This window comes from Bombina bombina, chromosome 8 (assembly GCF_027579735.1).
Source record: "Bombina bombina isolate aBomBom1 chromosome 8, aBomBom1.pri, whole genome shotgun sequence".
Classification (NCBI taxonomy): domain Eukaryota; kingdom Metazoa; phylum Chordata; class Amphibia; order Anura; family Bombinatoridae; genus Bombina; species Bombina bombina.
This window is the reverse complement of record NC_069506.1, coordinates 340,082,923-340,100,487: the sequence shown is the minus strand read 5'-3', so window position 1 is coordinate 340,100,487 and position 17,565 is coordinate 340,082,923.

Below are 17,565 nucleotides of genomic sequence, written 5' to 3'. Positions count from 1 at the left end.
TTGATTATATTGTCGATAAAGTCAGGGTCCAGTCCAACATATGGGTGATGTAGGAGGGTCATCTTGGTGGCTTGAACCCCATTGCTATGGGGTATAACAGTATAGAGACTGGTTACATCCATGGTAACCAGCCAGCCATTAGGTGATATGTCCATGTGTTTCAGGTTGTCCATCATATCTGTTGAATCTCTGATGTATGACTTCATCTGTTTGACCAACGGTTGTAGGTATTGGTCCACTGATATGGAGAGGGTTTGTAGAATAGAGCCCCTTGCCGAGACTATGGGTCTTCCGGGCGGTTTGTCCAATCTTTTGTGCACCTTAGGTATGGTATACAACACTGGTGCAATGGGGTAAGCCAACATCATCCAATCAAATGTGTTCTGTTGTATCCAGACCTTCTCCAAACCTTCAAGTAAAACAATTTTTATTTCAGCTTGACATTTCTTGGTTGGGTCCCCATCTAGGAGCATATAGGTAATGCCATCTTGTAGTTGGGACATTACATCATCCTTATAATTTTGATAGTCCAAGATGACTGTGGCTCCGCCCTTGTCCGCTAGTCTTATTACTATCGTGGGATCCTTGGCTAGACACTCAATAGCCTTTTTCTCATCCATGTTCAGATTATATCTCAACTGTGTTCCAAAAATCATTTGTGTGTCTTGTGTCACCATTCTAATGTAGATCTTGATGCTGGGGTTAGTGAGAGGTGGATCAAACATGCTTTTATTTCTGTATTCAGATGATTGATCCCCTGATGGTGTCACTTGGAAGAAATCCTTTAATTTCAAAAGTCTTTGGAGCTTTTGGAGGTCCAACCATGAGTCAAATTGGTCTATTCGTGTAGCAGGTACGAAGTTTAGTCCTCTATTAAGGACTTTCTTTTCATGTGGGGACAGTTCTCTTGAGCTCAAGTTGATAATTAGGTCCACCTCATCCTTCCAGGTAGAGGTGGTCTTCTTGTTATACCCACCCCTCCTCAGATGGGGCCTTCTTCTCTACTTCTGTGCCCAGACCTTGTGGTAACCCCTAAAAAAGACTGGAAGCCAGCCGCTGTTTGGCTCTGTTGTTGGGGTGCCATGGTGGTATCCAACTCGGACCCTGAGCTGGTGTCCACTGTATACAATTGACGTTTAGTATAGGTTCTTTGGCATCAGGATCTTCTGAGTTGGTAATTTGATCATTCCTGCAGTCCCAGTGTCCACCTATATACTTGTTTATCTTTGTAGTCCTCCGTCACAAACTGTAGTTTTTTATTCTTAAAGTTTACCAAGGCATCTTTATATTCCTTCATTTGTGCCACTAGTTTATTGAACCAATCATCAGTCGTATCCTCTTGTAGTTTCTGTATCTTGGTGAGTTCAAAGTCACTTAATTAAACTTTTATTTTCTCAAGGAGAGATCTCACCTCCTCTACCACCAGTAAGATCAGGTCCAAAGAACACTTGTTTAGAACAGCGCACCATTTTCTACAGAAATCTGGCTTGTACCTCCTTAATGTGGGTACATTCTTGATTCTGAATCCCCTAGGGACATTTTCTTTTTGTAGTATTCAGACAGGTATGTACCATGGAGTCTTAGGTCAGTCTCTTTTTGTTTAAATTTCAATAAGTATAAATACACATCATTAATTGGCTACATGGAAGGTTCAGATGGCTGTATCTCAGTATCAAAAAGGATTCTAGCCTCATCCACCTCTGTGAGCGTTAGTGTCTCTGCCCCCTCTATTTCAGGTTCCATAGCAGGTAAGGAAGATGGAATTTGTATATATATATATATATATATATATATATATATATATATATATATTGTTACTATAATTGCGTTTGTAATATCCGTCGCCGTCGGCAGCTGTGCACGCATCCTCAATGGAATGTTGGCAGCGCAAGGAAGCCAACTGAATGTTGGCTGCGCGCTCAGCCAAAAGAATTCACCTGGATGCACCAAAGCTGCATCCAGGTGGATTCCAAAAATGGCAGGGTGGTGAAAGAATCCACCGAAGCCCTGCCGTTTTCGGAATCCACCGGGATGCAGCGTAAGGCAAACAGAGCATTACAAAAAAAAAACCCACCGCCCGCACGAAGTATAACAAAAAAAAAAAACGAACCTCCCACTCAAAGTATTAACACATGCACCGCAAACCCACACATCGCAAAATAATAAAGTAATTAACCCCTTAATCCCTTAACCGTCAACCACCCACATCGCAATAAACCTAATTCTAATTACCCTATTAACCCCTAAACCACAAAACCCCCACATCGCAATAAACATAATTAACCTATTAACCCCTAAACCGTAAAACACCCACATCACAATAAACACAATTAACCTATTAACCCCTTAAACCGCCAAATCCCACAACGCAAATAACTAATTAAATTACTAAGCCCCATAACCTAACACCCCCTAAATTAACACAAATTACCTAAAATAAAAAAATAAAAAAGTTACAAAAAATAAAAAAAGCTAAGATTACAAAAAATAAACAAAGGCTAACATTAAAGAACATAAAAAAACAAATTACCAAAGTTTACAAAATTAAACCTAATCCCTATCGCCTAGATTTAGAGTTAGCCATCAAAACCAGCGTTAGGGGGTCCTAACGCTGGTTTTGGGCTACTGCTGGTATTTAAAGTCAGTCAGGAAAGGGTCTAACGCTCACTTTCCAGCCGCGACTTTTCCATTCCGCAGATCCCCCTATGCCATTTGCGTATCCTATCTTTTCAATGGGATCTTTCTAACGCCGGTATTTAGAGTCTTGGCTGAAGTGAGCGTTTGAGCTCTAAAGACAAAACTCCAGCCGCAGCAAAAAGTCAGGAGTTAAGAGCTTTCTGGGCTAACGCCGGTTCATAAAGCTCTTAACTACTGTGCTCTAAAGTACACTAACACCCATAAACTACCTATGTACCCCTAAACTGAGGTCCCCCCACATCACTGCCACTCTAATAATTTTTTTTAACCCCTAATCTGCCGACCGCACACCGCCGCAACCTACGTTATCCCTATGTACCCCTAATCTTCTGCCCCTAACACCGCCGACACCTATATTATATTTATTAACCCCTAATCTGCCGCCCCCAACGTCGCTGCCACCTACCTACAATTATTAACCCCTAATCTGCCGACCGGACTTCACTGCTACTATAATAAAGTTATTAACCCCTAATCCGCCTCACTCCCGCCTCAAAAACCCTATAATAAATAGTATTAACTATAATAGGGCATGTTCTAATTTAATCTGGAAAGGTGCCAGACCGCGTATCTCTGCCTTACGTCTCATGTGTAATAATGAAGCGGCAGGTTTATCTCTTCCCAATTTACAATTCTATAGCTTGGCCGCACGGATGAAAGTAGCGGTTGATTGGTTAACTGAATGTGACCAGGTTTCGGTAGTATCCTGGGAGACAGCTCTGGTGGCTCCTTTTCGGTTGGATGCTATTTTACACTGCCCAATGAATGCACTTCCATGCTCACTTTTTGCGCTGAGTACTTATAGGTATATCATTCTAGCATGGCAAAAATGTTGCTCCCTTGCGGGTTGTTCACCCTATGTCTCCAAATATCTACCTATTATAGGGAATCCTAATTTTGCACCAGGATTGTCAGATAAAGTTTTCAGGGTATGGTCTTCCAAAGGAATGGTATTTGTTGCTCAAATGTTAGATGCGAATCTCGCGCCTTTAACCTTTAGTGAACTAACACATTTATTTCGGCTTGAGAACAAAGACTTTTATGCATATTTGCAGTTAAGACATTTTTTTTTTTTAGTTAAAGCAAAATTATGGAATAGAGTGGGCTCTTCCGGGACTCCAAGTTAAAATAAACAATTTTCAAGGCGGCCTGTATTCTATAGCGCCTTTTTACAATTTCTTGAATCAGGGACCCACTGAGGTACAGAGAGAGTTCATAGCTGCAAAATGGAATAAGTTCTTCCCTGAGGTGAATAGTCAGGTTATTGAGAATACCTTTAAAATAATTGGAAAAAGTTGGGTGCTGACTGTCTGGAGAGAGACTCAAATCAAATTAGCCTTTATGACGTATTTGACCCCAACCAGGCTGACTAATTGGTATAGGGTACAGACTGTATGTCCTAAATGTTCTTCCCCTAGGGCTGATCTATTACATTGTTTTTGGAGCTGTCCAAAGATTGCTCAATTCTGGCTCAGGGTAGAACACTGGATACAGGCCTCTCTCAAAATAGATTTCCATCTTCAATCGATACAGATATTTTTTTTTAGTGAAGCCACAAACTGCCCCTAGAAACTTTAAATTAATTAATCAGATCATATTTCTTGGCCGCAACATAATATTGAGAGCTTGGAAGGCAAAATTAGCACCTAAATTAAATGAGCTTAAAAATGCTTTGACTGTCCACTTTACACAAGAACAGTGGAATTTGCAAGATGTTACGGAAGGAAGGTTAGCCCGGTTCTTTAATCATTGGGGACCATTTATTTTATCTCTTCCAGTGGAAGTGCAAATTTGGTTGGTTAAACCGTTTAGGGATACTACATACATGCAATTACAGGTATTGGCTGGTCATTTCCCCCGAATATGGTATAACACTGGAGAGTCGGAAAGGGATTGAGTACGGCGGGGGGAGATGAGATTCGGTGGGGGAGATTTTTTTTTTTTTTTTTGGTTCTGGTTAGCTTTGATTGGTTTGGTTTTTAGTTTTACATTATGCGTTGTAAACTCATGTTATGGATTTGCCCTGAGTCAGAAGAACTCGTTCATTATAGGGTTATGTCAGAACAAGCTGGATTTAGTTTGAAGGTTAAGTATATCTCCTACAATGGGGCCATAAAGAGACATAGCCTTTAAATGGAAAAACTTTTTATTTATGGCGTTGGGTTTTATTTTGCTTTGTTTGGGTTGGTTTTTAGTTTTACACTAGGCGTTGTAATCCTATGTCATGAAATTGCCCTGAGACAGAATCAGTTCAATGTAGGGTCATGTCAGAACAAGCTGGACCTAGTTTGTAGGTTAAATATATTAGCCACAGTGGAGCCATAAAGTGACATAGCCATTAAATACATTTTGTAATTTTTCTTTTGTTTTCATTACTCACCGGCTGCAGATATATGCACTGTTACAGAAGAATTGTAATATATTTATTTTTTGTGATTTTTTATCTCATTGGTCTTTGTTGCTATTGTTAGACTGTATATATAGCTACGTTGTTGTATAATACCAAATTATTTAAAAGAACTGAGTAAAGAGGAGAAGAGAAAAAGAAAAAGGAATAAGAAAAGAATAGGAAATTTCAGATAAGTGTACAATATTTCATATAAGGGGTTTGGTAATTTGCTAAAATGAACCGATTCTGTTGTTCTAATTACTTTGTTTTGTTTTTTATGTCTTACCCGGCCCTGCGTGGCACAAAGAGGTGGAATTTATTTGTCTGTACACTTAATTGGAGTTAAATAAACAAATATTTAAAAAAAATACATATAATTTAAATCTAACGAAATAAATTATTTCTTATTAAATAAATTAATCCTATTTAAAGCTAAATACTTACCTGTAAAATAAACCCTAATATAGCTACAATATAACGAATAATTATATTGTAGCTATTTTAGGATTTATATTTATTTTACAGGCAACTTTGTATTTATTTTAACCAGGTACAATAGCTATTAAATAGTTAATAACTATTTAATAGCTACCTAGTTAAAATAATTACAAAATTACCTGTAAAATAAATCCTTACCTAAGTTACAATTAAACCTAACACTACACTATCAATAAATAAATTTAATAAACTACCTACAATTATCTACAATTAAACCTAACACTACACTATCAATACATTAATTACATACAAATACCTACAAATAAATACATTTAAATAAACTAACTAAAATACAAAAAAATAAAAAAAGAACTAAGTTACAAAAAATAAAAAAATAATTTACAAACATTATAAAAATATTAGAACAATTTTAAGCTAATTACACCTACTCTAAGCCCCCTAATAAAATAACAAAGCCCCCCAAAATAAAAAAATGCCCTACCCTATTCTAAAATAAAAATTGAAAAGCTCTTTTACCTTACCAGCCCTTGAAAGGGCCTTTTGCGGGGCATGCCCCAAAGAAAACAGCTCTTTTGCCTGTAAAAAAAACATACAATAACCCCCCCAACATTACAACCCACCACCCACATACCCCTAATCAAACCCAAACCCCCCTTAAATAAACCTAACACTAAGCCCCTGAAGATCTCCCTACCTTGTCTTCACCACGCCGGGTATCACCCATCCGTCGACAAGAGGCTCCGAAGTCTTCAGCCAAGCCCAAGCGGGGGCTGAAGAGGTCCATCATCCGGCTGAAGTCTTGATCCAAGTGGGGGCAGAAGAGGTCCATCATCCGGCTGAAGTCTTGATCCAAGCGGGGGCAGAAGAGGTCCATCATCCGGCTGAAGTCTTGATCCAAGCGGGGGCAGAAGAGGTCCATCATCCGGCTGAAGTCTTCTATCAAGCGGCATCTTCAATCTTCTTTCTTCCGGCTCCATCCATCTTGGATGATGTCCCTTAAAGGAACCATCATTCTTCGGGAAGTCGTCGGCCAGGATGGATGTTCTGCGTTGGCGGGATGAAGATGGAGCCGGAAGAAAGAAGATGGAAGATGCCGCTTGATAGAAGACTTCAGCCGGATGATGGACCTCTTCAGCCCCCGCTTGGATCAAGACTTCAGCCGGATGATGGACCTCTTCAGCCCCCGCTTGGATCAAGACTTCAGTCAGATGATGGACCTCTTCAGCCCCCGCTTGGATCAAGACTTCAGCCGGATGATGGACCTCTTCAGCCCCCGCTTGGGCTTGGATGAAGACTTCGGAGCCTCTTGTGGACGGATCGGTGATACCCGGCGTTGTGAAGACAAGGTAGGGAGATCTTCAGGGGCTTAGTGTTAGGTTTATTTAAGGGGGGTTTGGGTTTGATTAGGGCTATGTGGGTGGTGGGTTGTACTTTGGGGGGGGTATTGTATGTTTTTTTTTTACAGGCAAAAGAGCTGTTTTCTTTGGGGCATGCCCCGCAAAAGGCCCTTTTAAGGGCTGGTAAGGTAAAAGAGCTTTTCAATTTTTATTTTAGAATAGGGTAGGGCATTTTTTATTTTGGGGGGCTTTGTTATTTTATTAGGGGGCTTAGAGTAGATGTAATTAGGTTAAAATTGTTGTAATATTTTTATAATGTTTGTAAATTATTTTTTTATTTTTTGTAACAGTTCTTTTTTTATTTTTTGTATTTTAGTTAGTTTATTTAATTGTATTTATTTGTAGGTATTTGTATGTAATTAATTTATTGATAGTGTAGTGTTAGGTTTAATTGTAGATAATTGTAGGTAGTTTATTACATTTATTTATTGATAGTGTATTGTTAGGTTTAATTGTAACTTAGGTTAGGATTTATTTTACAGGTAATTTTGTAATTATTTTAACAAGGTAGCTATTAAATAGTTATTAACTATTTAATAGCTATTGTACCTGGTTAAAATACATACAAAGTTGCATGTAAAATAAATATTAATCCTAAAATAGCTACAATATAATTATTATTTATATTGTAGCTATATTAGGGTTTATTTTACAGGTAAGTATTTTGCTTTAAATAGGAATAATTTATTTAATAAGATTTAATTTATTTCGTTAGATTTAAATTATATTTAACTTAGGGGGGTGTTAGTGTTAGACTTAGCTTTAGGGGTTAATACATTTATTAGAGTAGTGGCGAGGTCCGGTCAGCAGATTAGGGGTTAATAATTGAAGTTAGGTGTCGGCGATGTTAGGGAGGGCAGATTAGGGGTTAATACTATTTATTATAGGGTTTCTGAGGCGGGAGTGAGGCAGATTAGGGGTTAATAACTTTTTTATAGTAGCGGTGAGGTCCGGTCTGCAGATTAGGGGTTAATAATTGTAGGTAGGTGGCGGCGACGTTGGGGGCGGCAGATTAGGGGTTAATAAATATAATATAGGTGTCGGCGGTGTTAGGGGCAGCAGATTAGGGGTACATAGGTATAATGTAGGTTGCGGCGGTGTACGGAGCGGCAGATTAGGGGTTAAAAGTGTAATGCAGGGGTCAGCGATAGTGGGGGCGGCAGATTGGGGGTTAATAAGTGTAAGGTTAGGGGTGTTTAGACTCGGGGTACATGTTAGGGTGTTAGGTGTAGACTTAGGAAGTGTTTCCCCATAGGAAACAATGGGGCTGCGTTAGGAGCTGAACGCTGCTTTTTTGCAGGTGTTAGTTTTTTTTTCAGCTCAAACGGCCCCATTGTTTCCTATGGGGGAATCGTGCACGAGCACGTTTTTTAAGCTGGCCGCGTCCGTAAGCACCGCTGGTATTGAAAGTTGCAGTGGCAGTAAATTATGCTCTACGCGGCCTTTTTGGAGCCTAACGCAGCCATTCTGTGAACTCTAAATACCAGTGGTATTTAAAAGGTGCGGGGGGAAAAAAGCATGCGTAGCTAACGCACCCCTTTGGCCGCAGAACTCTAAATCTAGCCGTATGAAAATAAAAAAGACCCCCCAAAATAAAAACACCCCCTAATCTAAGAATAAACTGCCAGTAGCCCTTAAAAGGGCTTTTTACAGGACATAGCCCCAAGATAAACAGCTTTTTTACATTAAAAATACACAAAGTCCCCCCTAACAGTAAAACCCCCAAAAATAAAAAACCTAACACTAAAAAACTTAAACTACCCATTGCCCTGAAAATGGCATTTGTTGGGCATTTCCCTTAAAAGGGCATTTAGCTCTTTTTTTAAAATGCCCACCCTAATCTAAATTTAAAAAAAAAAACTTCCAGGAACAATACAGCGTGGAGCGAAGGGCGGAGCTGAAGTCCGATGATCGCGGAGCTGAAGACCGGCGACCCTGGAACTGAAGACCGGTGACCGTGGAGCCATGGAGCGTGGAGGATCCTCTTCGTACGATCGCCGCCGTACACTGGATAGTGAATTCAAGGTACTTGATTAAAGATAACGTCCCTTGAATTCCTATTGCCTGATTTGATTGTTCAAATTCAAATCAGTCAATAGGATGAGAGCTACTCAAATCCTATTGGCTGTTCAAATCAGCCAATAGTATGAGAGCTACTTAAATTCTATTGGCTATTCAAATCAGCCAATAGAATTTCAGTAGCTCTCATCCTATTGGCTGATTTGAATTTGAAGAATCAAATCAGCCAATAGGAATTCAAGGGACGCCATTTTTAATTGTTTACCTTGAATTTACTATCCAGTGTATGGCGACGATCGTACGAAGAGGATCCTTAACGCTCCATGGCTCCACGGTCACCAGTCTTCAGTTCCAGGGTCGCCGGTCTTCAGCTCCGCGGTCATCAGTCTTCAGCTCCGCCCTCCGTACCGGATGTTCCTGGAAGAAGAAAGAAGAGGTCACCGCTTGGAAGAAGACTTCACCGCATGGGACAGGACCTTCTCCGCTGGACTTCAGGGACAGTGAGTACCAACCTGAGGGTTAGACTTATTTATTTATTTATTTTTTTATTTCGATTAGGGTGGGCATTTTGTAAAAGAGCTAAATGCCCTTTTAAGGGCAATGTCCAACAAATGCCCTTTTCAGGACAATGGGTAGTTTAGGTTTTTTAGTGTTAGGTTTTTTTTATTTGGGGGGTTTGGTGGGTGGGGGGTTTTACTGTTAGGGGGGATTGTTTTGTGTATTTTTAATGTAAAAGAGCTGTTTATCTTGGGGCAATGTTCTGCAAAAAGCCCTTTTAAGGGCTACTGGTAGTTTATTCTTAGAGTTGGGGGTGTTTTAATTTTGGGGGGCTTTTTTATTTTCATATGGATTAGGTATAAATGTTTAAAATGTGATCATTTTTTTTTTTTCTGTAATATTAGATTTTTTTTATTTTCTGTAATTTTAGCTTAATTTAAACTTATGTTTATTTTTTTAATTTTTGGGGGTTATACTTAGGTTTTTTTTATTTTATTTTTTTAGATTAGGGATGGGCAGCAAAAGAGCTGAATGCCCTTTTAAGGGCAATGCCCATACAATGGATACTTTAGGTTTTTTAGTGTTAGGTTTATTTATTTTGGGGGGTTTGGTGGGGGGTGGGTTTTACTGTTCGGGTGGACTTTTTGGTAACTGCAAAAGAGCTGTTTAACTTAGGGCAATGCCTTACAAAAAGCCCTTTTAAGGGCTATTGGTAGTTTAGCCTTAGATTAGGAGGGGGGTATTTTTTTGGGGGGGGGCTTTTATATTTTCATAGGGATTAGGTTTTATTTTTATTTTTGGGGGGTTTTAGACAGGGGTTTTTTATTTTATTTTATTTTTATTTAGATTAGGGATGGGCAGCAAAAGAGCTGAATGCTCTTTTAAGGGCAAAGCGTATACAAATGCCCTTTTCGAGGCAATGGATAGTTTAGGTTTTTTAGTGTTAGGTTTATTTATTTTGGGGGGGTTTGGTGGGTTTGTGGGTTTCACTGTTAGGGGGACTTAGAATTTTTTGTAACTGCAAAATAGCTGTTTAACTTAGGGCAATGCCCTACAAAAAGTCCTTTAAAGGGCTATTGGTAGTTCAGCATTAGATTAGGGGGTGTTTTTATTTGGGGGAGCTTTTTTATTTTCATACGCCTAGATTTAGAGTTTTGCGGTAGATGGGGTGCGTTAGCTACGCGTGGTTTATGTCTAACGCATGGAGTTTTTTAACGCGGGTATTTAGAGTTGAAAAAAAAACCTTCTAACGATACTCCTAACGCGTGTATTTCACACGCGTAATCCCGCCCGCGTTAGACAGTCTCCCATAGAGATCAATGGAAAAGCAAACAAACACGCTTTTTTCACCTAACACTCGATCTCGCGAGAAATACGCACAGCTCGGTCATATGACGCATACCACATAATGCACAACAATAACACGCCGCAAATGTCACAACAACAATCACTAAACAAAGCACATAAGCATTACACATTCAGAAGCGGGGGGAAATTTAATAAAATAAAATACAGGGAATACGCATATTATTTAAGATGCGGAAATACGGAAAATAACAACAAGGAAAAATTAAAAAAAAATCATACACTAGCAAAATACTCGCATTCAAAATTACTATATATTAGGACAAACATACATATACAACACTTCACTAATACCACACCATCGCAAATTAACATTTAAACATAATACTATTGGAGAATGTTATAGAAAACGAGCACTATGACATCATCGCATTCTACACATTCCACAAATACTAACTCCAAATGAGCATGCGCAAATTCACACAACTAGTACACATTGCACAAATACTAATTACTAACAAAGCACACCTGAACACAATTTACAACGCAAACTGTTACATCATTAAACATTTACACAGGGTATATAAGCACCACACAAGCATGGCTTCTTTGACTGTGTTGATGGTGGGTTTTTGGAGATTGGAGCTTAGAGATTTGGTGCATTATTGTGAGTCAGTTAGTGTTATCGTGAGTGAGTTAGTGGTAGTGTGAGTTATTGAGAGTTAGTGGTAGTGTGAGTTATTGAGAGTTAGTGGTAGTGTGAGTTATTGAGAGTTAGTGGTAGTGTGAGTTAGAGAGTTAGTGGTAGTGTGAGTTAGAGAGTTAGTGGTAGTGTGAGTTAGAGAGTTAGTGGTAGTGTGAGTTAGAGAGTTAGTGGTAGTGTGAGTTAGAGAGTTAGTGGTAGTGTGAGAGAGTCAGTTAGTGGTAGTGTGATAGAGTCAGTTAGTGGTAGTGTGAGTTAGTGAGCGACAGTTGGTTTGGGTGAGTGTGCGGGTGCTTTTTCTGTACACTTAACACATTTACACGCAAACACATTCAATACATACATACACTTATCAATAACACTACATACACTCCATACCCCATACCCTCTCATACTACACTCCATACCCCATTCCCTGTAGTCCCATTCCCTGTAATCCCATTTACTCTTATCCCATACCCCATCCCCATCCCATCCCTTAGTTACATTTAGTTTACATATCCTCCTTTTAGTCTTCTTCTTCATTTTGTTTATTTAAATACTCTTTACCCTCTTTTATTTATATCCCTTTCACACTTTCAGCACTTTTTTCGTCTTTTTAGTTCTTTATTTTGACCCCCTTTCATTTGATCACACTCACTTTTTGTTTGATTATTTGGGGTTGTTACGGTTACCCTTAGTCTCGCTGAGAGATGGACCGCTTAGTAGCCTGGATCCCTATTGCTAAAGAGGGGAGAAGCTGCTTTCCATAGTATTCTATATGAGTCTCGCAAATATAGAATAATCTCCCTTAGCTGCAGTACAGCTAGGATACCCTTCTGCCCACAAAAACGAGTCAACGCTGCGATTGAGGGTCAAACAAGAACTCAGGACTGGGATGCCCAGCCTGCTTTTTATTAAGGTTACATGCACACAGGGCACTCCCAGGGGGAGAGGGGGGGGGAAGCACAAAATCCCCCATCACACATTTAGATAGAGAGCACTGTCCTTTGACAGGCCACAATAGGATTACAGTACTTAAGATAACAAGTTTACAAGTTCATCTTATCAATTAGCAGTCTGGCTCCAGAGGTGATTAGACAATGGGATTTGTTATCACTAAACTTAGAGCTGAGGCCAGCAAACGTGTAATTAGACAATAGTTTCTAAAAGCTGAAAAAAAAGAGTTAACTCTTTATGAAATGATACCTGTTACGGTTTTCTTGGAGCCCTTCTTAGGCGCTGGCTTGCTGGTTCAGGCATTGCTGCTGGGAATAAGCTCTTCACAACAAAATAACTAATGCTTCTGTAACAGTGCTCCCTTTCTGTGGAACACTCTGGCAGACACCGTCTGACCCCTTTTCGGGGCAGACTAAGGCTGTCCAGACCGCTGGTTATGCGGGGCTGAGGTCGGTTTGTCTGGACAACCCGTCGGCGTTGCCATTCTGTTTCCCAGGTCTGTAAGTAATGGTGAAATTGAAGGGTTGCAACGATAAGCTCCAACGTAATAGCCTGCCGTTATCTCCAGAGACCCGGTTCAGCAACACCAACGGGTTATGGTCGGTGACCAGAGTGAACTCCTGACCATATAAATAGGGAGTCAATTTCTTTAATGCCCACACCAAAGCCAAACACTCCTTTTCGACCGCTGCATAGCTGACTTCGCGGGGCAGGAGCTTCCGGCTGATGTAGGCAACTGGATGCTCCCCTCCATCTTCGCCTACTTGGCTGAGGACGGCTCCCAGCCCGAACATGGAAGCATCTGTATGGACGATAAAACGTTTGTTAAGGGCTGGGGCCGCCAAGACAGGAGCGTTAATTAGAGCATTTTTGAGAGCCTGGAAAGCCGTTTCACAGTGGGGAGACCACAGGACCTGTCGAGGTAAGTTATTCTTGGTCAAGTCAGTCAGGGGTTTGGCAAGTGTGCTGTAGTCTGGTACGAACCGTCTATAGTACCCTGCCGTGCCCAGGAAGGCTAGGACCTGAGTCTTAGTGATGGGGGTGGGCCAATTGGCGACAGCTTCTATTTTGGCCGGCTCTGGTCGCTGCTTTCCACACCCCACCCGGTGACCCAGGTACTGTACCTCGGCCATCCCAAAGTGGCATTTTTCTGGCTTCAGAGTCAGGCCAGCAGCCCGGATCTGATCCAGAACCATTCCCACATGAGCTAAGTGGTCCTCCCAGGACTCACTGTGGATCGCTATATCATCCAGGTAGGCGCAAGCAAAACTCTGGAAGCCATCCAGGAGCCTATCCACCAAGCGCTGGAATGTAGCTGGGGCATTCTTCATCCCAAACGGCATTACCCTAAACTGATATAAGCCGAATGGGCTGACGAATGCCGACTTGGGGATAGCCTCCGGGGCCAGGGGAATCTGCCAGTAACCTTTGCAGAGGTCAATAGTGGTCAGGTAATTTCCCCTGGCTATACGATCGAGTAGCTCGTCTACCCTGGGCATAGGGTAAGCGTCCGTCACGGTATTTTCATTGAGCCTCCGATAGTCTACGCAGAACCGGGTGGTCCCATCTTTCTTGGGCACCAAGACAACTGGGGAGGCCCAGGGACTATCGGAGGGCTCAATTACCCTGAGCTGGAGCATCTCATCGATCTCCTTCTTCATTCCTGTCCTAACTGCTTCGGGGATTCTGTACGGAGCCTGGCGCAAGGGAGCTTGTCCCGGAGTATCTACCTGGTGGGTGGTTAAAGTAGTGTACCCTGGCTTCGGGAGAAGGTGAGGTGTTTGGACTGGAGGAGTTGGTTGAGCTGCTCCCTTTCAGTGCGGCTAAGTCGGTCCCCTATCTGAACCTGCGCCACTATACCTGTGGGGAGGCTGTTTTCTAATAGGTCTGGAATGGGTAAACTGTCGGGGTCTTCCTGAGGGGAACAACATACGGCCGTCACGTTCTCTGGTCGCTCAAAATATTCCTTGAGCATGTTTACATGGAATGTCTTTCTAAGATTGTTGTCGTGGCAGCTAGCTATCACATAAGTGGTGTCTCCCCTTTTCTCTACGATCTGGTAGGGACCCTGCCAGGACGCCTGCAATTTGTCTGTCTTCACCGGCTTAAGTACTAACACCTTTTGTCCTATGGTGAAGATTCTCTTTCGGGCCCCCCGATCGTACCATACTTTCTGTCTTCTCTGGGCCAACTGGAGATTAGCCCGCACGGATTTGGCTAATTGCTCCATTCGGTCCCTGAGTTCCAGCACGTATGGCACAATGGGGACACCGTCAGCCTCCATCTCTCCCTCCCAGTGCTCCCGGATCAGGTTTAGGGGTCCCCGTACCTTTCTTCCGTAGAGCAACTCGAAGGGAGAGAACCCTGTCGTTTCCTGGGGCACCTCCCGATAAGCAAATAGGAGGTGCGGCAGGAAGCGTTCCCAGTCTCGGTATTCCTGAGTGAACGTCTTGAGCATTTGCTTGAGGGTCCCATTGAACCTCTCACACAGCCCGTTCGTCTGGGGGTGGTATGGGGAGCTCAGGAGGGACTTAATTTTGCAAACCTGCCAGAGTTGTTGGGTCAATTCAGCCGTAAATTGGGTGCCTCGGTCGGATAGGATTTCTTTTGGAAATCCTACCTGGGAGAACACCTGTACTAGTGCATTCGCTACCGTATCCGCTTGTATGTTGGATAGGGCGACAGCCTCTGGGTACCTGGTAGCGTAGTCCACTACGGTAAGAATGTATCGCTTACCGGAGGGACTAGGGGTAGCCAGTGGTCCCACTAGGTCAATAGCAACCCGGCTGAAGGGTTCCTCTACAATGGGCATATTTACTAGCTGGGCTTTAGGGTGATCGCCTCGCCTTCCTACTCGTTGACACACATCGCAGGTGTTACAGTAAGTTCTAACGTCAGCGTGCACCCCTGGCCAAAAGAACGTGTGAGTAATGCGGTGTAGGGTACGGGTAACGGCTAGGTGGCCTGCTAAGGGGATGTCGTGGCCTATTTTGAGGATTTCTTGACGGTATTTGTGGGGCACTACCAGCTGTCGCCTACGCTGTCCCCTTTTCTCTGTCCAGCGGTATAGTTTCCCTTTTTCCCATAAGAATGTTTCGTTATCTGCCCCGCCCCCTCCGGTCTCTGCTCGTTCCCTGTACTTTTGTAAGGTTGGGTCAGTCTTAGACTCTGCCTCGAAAGCATCTGGGGTGTCCCAGGGTATGGGGCCTAACCTGTCAGGCAAGGTCGGGGTAGGTCTTACCTGTGTCTCCCGCACTGGTGAGAGCTCTCGCTCCGTCCGGGCTTGGGCCCGTGTAGTCACTGGGTCCGCCTCGTTGTTGCATACTGGAGCATAGGCAGAAGTCATGGGGCCCAAATCGTTGCCCAGTAGTACTTCGGCAGGTAAATTATCCATTAGGCCCACGTTCACAGCCCCCTTTCCCGCTCCCCAATCAAGATGCACTTTAGCTGTTGGAATTTTGTACACATCCCCCCCCGCCACTCTAACGGCCACAGTCTGTCCGGATCGCTTGTGCTCTGGCACCAAATGACTCTGTACCAGCGTGATAGTAGCCCCTGTGTCTCGCAATCCCTCGGTAGATCGCCCCTCGAGCCATACCCTCTGCCGATGGTGCTGGCGGTTATCTGAGGCAGCATATACAGGGTCTGCCTCGTGAAGCGGCCCCACATATCCCTCCATAGGGGCCTCTTGGTTAACACAGAGGGCCCGGGCCGGACGATAGGACCCAGAGGGGTAATTGTAATTCCTGGGTGTCTGGTGCGTATTAAGGGGGCAGCTAGCCATGAAGTGCCCTGGTTGCTTGCATCGGTGGCAAGTCGGTCTGGGACGCTCAGAGCTGTTATTGGGTGGTCCTGAGTGTCGGACGGGCCCTGTGGGCACCGGGGCTCGGAATTCAGCACGAGGGGGTGCACGGTAAACCTCTCTGGGTTCGACCCGTGCTGGAGCTCGGTAGTTCATGGTTTCGTGAAGACGGGAGTCATAATGTTCATCGGCCAATTTGGCTGCTTCTTCTAAGGTAGAAGGCCGCCTGTCTCGCAGCCATTCCTTCCCTTGCTGTTCCATGCCATTATAAAAATGTTCTAAGAGCAACAATTGTAAAATTTCCTCCCCAGTCACCGCTTTACTTCCGCTCAGCCAGTGATTTGCCGCTCTCCGCATTCGGTGCGCCCATTCCATATGGGTATTGTTAGGCTTCTTTTCCGTGCCCCGAAACTGTCGGCGATACGTGTCCGGAGTTACAGCGTACCGTCGCAAAAGTGTCTCCTTAACTAGCTCATACTGTGTCACTTCCTCAGCACCCAGAGTACGAAAGGCTTCCAGGGCTCGCCCGGATAGTTTCCCAGACAATATCGTGGGCCACTCTCTGTTGGGAATCTGGTGCAGGGCACATTGCCTTTCAAAGTTCGCCAAATATTCATCAATCCCTGTCTCGCTCTCTAGGAAGGGTCGAAATGCCGCATAGGGTATCTTGGGCCTCCCAGCATTTTCGACAGGGATGATTACCTGCGGGGCTTCAGCATTGCGGTGTGCGTTCGCTAGGTTGAGTTCGTGGGCTCGAGTCTCTCGTATATCCTCGTCCGCCTCCGCCATCAACTGCTGTACCAATTCCATGGAGGGGTTCGGCCCGTATAATGAGAGCCTTTCCCGAACAATCCTGGTTTTTTCGTCACTAATCGTGGTCGGTGTTTCCGCCATTGTGAAGCTCTGATCCAGTTCGGTCAATTCTGCGATCAGCTCTCTCCTCGGCCGGTTGCTGGCGTACCCCCCTCTGCTTTCAAGTAAATCCTTTAGGGTTGTACGCTTCAATTTTTCGTAAGCGCTCTCCATCCGTTCTGTACCTCTCCTAGGAAATCCAGGAAAATCCCGCCGCTGCCGCCAAATGTTACGGTTACCCTTAGTCTCGCTGAGAGATGGACCGCTTAGTAGCCTGGATCCCTATTGCTAAAGAGGGGAGAAGCTGCTTTCCATAGTATTCTATATGAGTCTCGCAAATATAGAATAATCTCCCTTAGCTGCAGTACAGCTAGGATACCCTTCTGCCCACAAAAACGAGTCAACGCTGCGATTGAGGGTCAAACAAGAACTCAGGACTGGGATGCCCAGCCTGCTTTTTATTAAGGTTACATGCACACAGGGCACTCCCAGGGGGAGAGGGGGG